Here is a 6,066-nt window from a genome sequence, read left to right as displayed (position 1 = left end):
GAGGTACCCATTTAGACCTTGTTCCAGGTGAGGAACCCAGTTAGACCTGGTTCCGGTTGAGAAAACCAGTTAGACCTTGTTCCAGGTGAGGAACCCAGTTAGAGCCGGCTCCAGGTGAGGAACGCAGTTAGACCTGGTTTCAGGTGAGGAACCCAGTTAGACCTGGTTCCAGTTAGACCTGGTTCCAGTTAGAACTGGTTCCAGGTGACGAACCCAGTTAGACCTGGATCCAGGTGAAGAACCCAGTTAGACCTGGATCCAGGTGAAGAACCCAGTTAGACCTGGTTCCGGTTGAGGAAACCGGTTAAACCCGGTTCTGGGTGAGGATTCTAGTTAGACCCGGTTCAAGGTGAGGTGCCCATTTAGACCTTGTTCCAGTTGAGGAACACAGTTTGAGCCGGTTCCAGGTGAGGAACCCAGATAGACCCGGTTCAAGGTGAAAATTCCAGTTAGACCCGGTTCCAGGTGAGGAACCCAGTTAGACCCGGTTCCAGGTGAGGAACCCAGTTAGACCTGGTTCCAGGTGAGGAACCCAGTTAGACCTTTTTCCAGTTAGACCTGGTTCCAGTTAGAACTGGTTCCAGGTGAGCAAACCAGTATGACCTGGTTCAAGTTGAGGAAACCAGTTAGACCCGGTTCCAGGTGAGGATTCCAGTTAGACCCGGTTCTAGGTGAGGTACCCAGTTAGACCTTGTTCTAGGTGAGGACCCCAAATAGACCGGGTTCCAGGTGAGGAACCTAGTTAGACCCGGTTCCAGGTGAGGAACCCATTTAGACATTTTTCCAGTTAGACCTGGTTCTAGTTAGAACTGGTTGCAGGTGAGCAAACCAGTATGACCTGGTTCCAGGTGAGGATTCCAGTTAGACCTGGTTCCAGTGAGACCTGATTCCAGGTGAGGAACCCAGTTAGACCTTTTTTCAGTTAGACCTGGTTCCAGTTAGAACTGGTTCCAGGTGAGCAAACCAGTATGACCTCGTTCGAGGCGAGGAAACCAGTTAGACATGGTTCCAGGTGAGGAACCCAGTTAGACCTGGTTTCAGGTGACGAACCCAGCTAGACCTTGTTCCGCTTGACGAAACCAGTTAGACCCGGTTCCAGGTGAGGATTCCAGTTAGACCCGGTTCTAGGTCAGGTACCCAGTTAGACCTGGTTCCAGTTAGACCCTGTTCCAGGTGAGGAGCCAATTTAGACCCGGTTCCAGGTGAGGAAACCAGTTAGACCCGGTTCCAGGTGAGGAACCCAGTTAGACCCGGTTCCAGGTGACGAACCCAGTTAGACCTGGTTCCAGGTGAAGTACCCAGTTAGACCTGGTTCCAGGTGAAGTACCCAGTTAGACCTGGTTCCGGTTGAGGAAACCAGTTAGACCCGGTTCTGGGTGAGGATTCCAGTTAGACCCGGTTCAAGGTGAGTTACCCATTTAGACATTGTTCCAGGTGAGGAACCCAGTTAGACCTGGTTCCGGTTGAGAAAACCAGTTAGACCTTGTTCCAGGTGAGGAACCCAGTTAGAGCCGGCTCCAGGTGAGGAACGCAGTTAGACCTGGTTTCAGGTGAGGAACCCAGTTAGACCTGGTTCCAGTTAGACCTGGTTCCAGTTAGAACTGGTTCCAGGTGAGCAAACCAGTGTGACCTGGTTCGAGGTGAGGAAACCAGTTAGACCCGGTTCCAGGTGAGGAACCCAGAAAGACCTGGTTCCAGGTGAGGAACCCAGTTAGACCTTTTTTCAGTTAGACCTGGTTCCAGTTAGAACTGGTTCCAGGTGAGCAAACCAGTATGACCTCGTTCGAGGCGAGGAAACCAGTTAGACATGGTTCCAGGTGAGGAACCCAGTTAGACCTGGTTTCAGGTGACGAACCCAGCTAGACCTTGTTCCGCTTGACGAAACCAGTTAGACCCGGTTCCAGGTGAGGATTCCAGTTAGACCCGGTTCTAGGTCAGGTACCCAGTTAGACCTGGTTCCAGTTAGACCCTGTTCCAGGTGAGGAGCCCATTTAGACCCGGTTCCAGGTGAGGAAACCAGTTAGACCCGGTTCCAGGTGAGGAACCCAGTTAGACCCGGTTCCAGGTGACGAACCCAGTTAGACCTGGTTCCAGGTGAAGTACCCAGTTAGACCTGGTTCCAGGTGAAGTACCCAGTTAGACCTGGTTCCGGTTGAGGAAACCAGTTAGACCCGGTTCTGGGTGAGGATTCCAGTTAGACCCGGTTCAAGGTGAGGTACCCATTTAGACCTTGTTCCAGGTGAGGAACCCAGTTAGACCTGGTTCCGGTTGAGAAAACCAGTTAGACCTTGTTCCAGGTGAGGAACCCAGTTAGAGCCGGCTCCAGGTGAGGAACGCAGTTAGACCTGGTTTCAGGTGAGGAACCCAGTTAGACCTGGTTCCAGTTAGACCTGGTTCCAGTTAGAACTGGTTCCAGGTGAGCAAACCAGTGTGACCTGGTTCGAGGTGAGGAAACCAGTTAGACCCGGTTCCAGGTGAAGAACCCAGAAAGACCTGGTTCCAGGTGAGGAACACAGTTTGACCTGGTTCCGGGTGAGGAACCCAGTTAGACCCGGTTCCAGGTGACGAACCCAGTTGGACCTTGTTCCAGGTGAAGAAACCAGTTAGACCTGGTTCCGTTTGAGGAAACCAGTTAGACCCGGTTCTGGGTGAGGATTCCAGTTAGACCCGGTTCAAGGTGAGGTACCCAGTTAGACCTTGTTCCAGGTGAGGAACCCAGTTAGAGCCGGTTCCAGGTGAAGAACCCAGATAGATCCGGTTCAAGGTGAGAATTCCAGTTAGACCCGGTTCCAGGTGAGGAACCCAGTTAGACCTGGTTCCAGGTGAGGAACCCAGTTAGACCCGGTTCCAGGTGAGGAACCCAGTTAGACCTGGTTCCAGGTGAGGAACCCAGTTAGACCTTTTTCCAGTTAGACCTGGTTCCAGTTAAAACTGGTTCCAGGTGAGCAAACCAGTGTGACCTGGTTCGAGGTGAGGAAACCAGTTAGACCCGGTTCCAGGTGAGGACTCCAATTAGACCTGGTTCCAGGTGACAAACCCAGTTAGGCCTGGTTCCGGTTGAGGAAACCAGTTAGACCCGGTTCCGTGTGAGGATTCCAGTTAGACCCGATTCTAGGTGAGGTACCCAGTTAGACCTTGTTCCAGGTGAGGAACCCAGTTAGACCCGGTTCCAGGTGAGGAACCCAGTTAGACCCGGTTCCAGGTGAGGAACCCAGTAAGACCTTGTTCCAGTTAGACCTGGTTCCAGTTAGAACTGGTTCCAGGTCAGCAAACCAGTATGACCTGGTTCTAGGTGAGGATTCCAGTTAGACCCGGTTCTAGGTCAAGTATCCAGTTAGACCTGGTTCCAGGTGAGGAACCCAGTTAGACCTTTTTCCAGTTATACCTGGTTCCAGTTAGAACTGGTTCCAGGTGAGCAAACCAGTATGACCTGGTTCGAGGCGAGGAAACCAGTTAGACCCGGTTCCAGGTGAGGAACCAAGTTAGACCTGGTTTCAGGTGACGAACCCAGTTAGACCTGGTTCCGCTTGAGGAAACCAGTTAAACCCGGTTCCAGGTGAGGATTCCAGTTAGACCCGGTTCCAGGTGAGGATTCCAGTTACACCCGGTTCTAGGTCAGGTACCCAGTTAGACCTGGTTCCAGTTAGACCCTGTTCCAGGTGAGGAGCCAGTTAGACCCGGTTCCAGGTGAGGAACCCAGTTAGACCCGGTTCCAGGTGAGGAACCCAGTTAGACCCGGTTCCAGGTGACGAAACCAGTTAGACCTGGTTCCGGTTGAGGAACCCAGTTTGACCTGGTTCCAGGTGAGAATTCCAGTTAGACGCGGTTCCAGGTGAGGAACCCAGTTTGACCTGGTTCCAGGTGAGGAACCCAGTAAGACCCGGTTCCAGGTGACGAACCCAGTTAGACCTGGTTTCAGGTGAAGAACCCAGTTAGACCCGGTTCCGGTTGAGAAAACCAGTTAGACCCGGTTCTGGGTGAGGATTCCAGTTAGACCCGGTTCAAGGTGAGGTACCCAGTTAGACCTTGTTCCAGGTGAGGAACCCAGTTAGAGCCGGCTCCAGGTGAGGAACCCAGTTAGACCTGGTTCCAGGTGAGGAACCCAGTTAGACCTGGTTCCAGTTAGACCTGGTTCGAGTTAAAACTGGTTCCAGGTGAGCAAACCAGTGTGACCTGGTTCGAGGTGAGGAAACCAGTTAGACCCGGTTCCAGGTGAGCACCCCAATTAGACCTGGTTCCAGGTGACGAACCCAGTTAGGCCAGGTTCCGGTTGAGGAAACCAGTTAGACCCGGTTCCAGGTGAGGATTCCAGTTAGACCTGGTTCTAGGTGAGGTACCCAGTTAGACCTTGTTCCAGGTGAGGAAACCAGTTAGACCCGGTTCCAGGTGAGGATTCCAGTTAGACCCGGTTCCAGGTGAGGATTCCAGTTAGACCCGGTTCTAGGTCAGGTACCCAGTTAGACCTGGTTCCAGTTAGACCCTGTTCCTGGTGAGGAGCACAGTTAGACCCGGTTCCAGGTGAGGAACCCAGTTAGACCCGGTTCCAGGTGAGGAACCCAGTTAGACATGGTTCCAGGTGACGAACCCAGTTAGACCTGGTTCCGGTTGAGGAAACCAGTTAGACGCGGTTCTGGGTGAGGATTCCAGTTAGACCCGGTTCAAGGTGAGGTACCCATTTAGACCTTGTTCCAGGTGAGGAACCCAGTTAGAGCCGGTTCAAGGTGAGAATTCCAGTTAGACGCGGTTCCAGGTGAGGAACCCAGTTTGACCTGGTTCCAGGTGACGAACCCAGTTAGACCTGGTTTCAGGTAAAGAACCCAGTTAGACCTGGTTCCGGTTGAGAAAACCAGTTAGACCCGGTTCTGGGTGAGAATTCCAGTTTGACCCGGTTCAAGGTGAGGAACCCAGTTAGACCTGGTTCCAGGTGAGGAACCCAGTTAGACCCGGTTCCAGGTGAGGAACCCAGTTAGACCTGGTTCCAGGTGAGGAACCCAGTTAGACCTTTTTCCAGTTAGACCTGGTTCCACTTAAAACTGGTTCCAGGTGAGCAAACCAGTGTGACCTGGTTCCAGGTGAGGAAACCAGTTAGACCCGGTTCCAGGTGAGGACCCCAATTAGACCTGGTTCCAGGTGACGAACCCAGTTAGGCCTGGTTCCGGTTGAGGAAACCAGTTAGACCCGGTTCCAGGTGAGGATTCCAGTTAGACCCGGTTCTAGGTGAGGTACCCAGTTAGACCTTGTTCCAGGTGAGGAACACAGTTAGACCAGGTTCCAGGTGAGGAACCCAGTTAGACCCGGTTCCAGGTGAGGAACCCAGTTAGACCTGGTTCCAGTTAGACCTGGTTCCAGTTAGAACTGGTTCCAGGTCAGCAAACCAGTATGACATGGTTCTAGGTGAGGATTCCAGTTAGACCCGGTTCTAGGTCAAGTATCCAGTTAGACCTGGTTCCACTTAGACCTGGTTCCAGGTGAGGAACCCAGTTAGACCTTTTTCCAGTTATACCTGGTTCCAGTTAGAACTGGTTCCAGGTGAGCAAACCAGTATGACCTGGTTCGAGGCGAGGAAACCAGTTAGACCCGGTTCCAGGTGAGGAACCAAGTTAGACCTGGTTTCAGGTGACAAACCCAGTTAGACCTGGTTCCGCTTGAGGAAACCAGTTAGACCCGGTTCCAGGTGAGGATTCCAGTTAGACCCGGTTCCAGGTGAGGAACCCAGTTAGACCTGGTTCTAGTTAGACCTGGTTCCAGGTGAGAAACCCAGTTAGACCTGGTTCTGGGTGAGGAACCCAGTTAGACCCGATTCCAGGTGAGGAACCCAGTTAGACTTGGTTCCAAGTGTGGAACCCAGTTAGACCTGGTTCCATGTGAGGAACCCAGTTAGACCTTTTTCCAGTTAGACCTGGTTCCAGTTAGAACTGGTTCCAGGTGAGAAAACCAGTATGACCTGGTTCGAGTTGAGGAAACCAGTTAGACCCGGTTCCAGGTGAGGAACCCAGTTAGACCTGCTTCCAGGTGACGAACCCAATTAGGCCTGGTTCCGGTTGAGGAAACTAGTTAGCCCCGGTT

This window comes from Telmatherina bonti (genome assembly GCF_933228915.1).
Source record: "Telmatherina bonti genome assembly, chromosome: 16".
Taxonomy (NCBI): Eukaryota; Metazoa; Chordata; class Actinopteri; order Atheriniformes; family Telmatherinidae; genus Telmatherina; species Telmatherina bonti.
The sequence above is the reverse complement of the archived record's forward strand: the minus strand, read 5'-3'. Positions refer to the sequence as shown.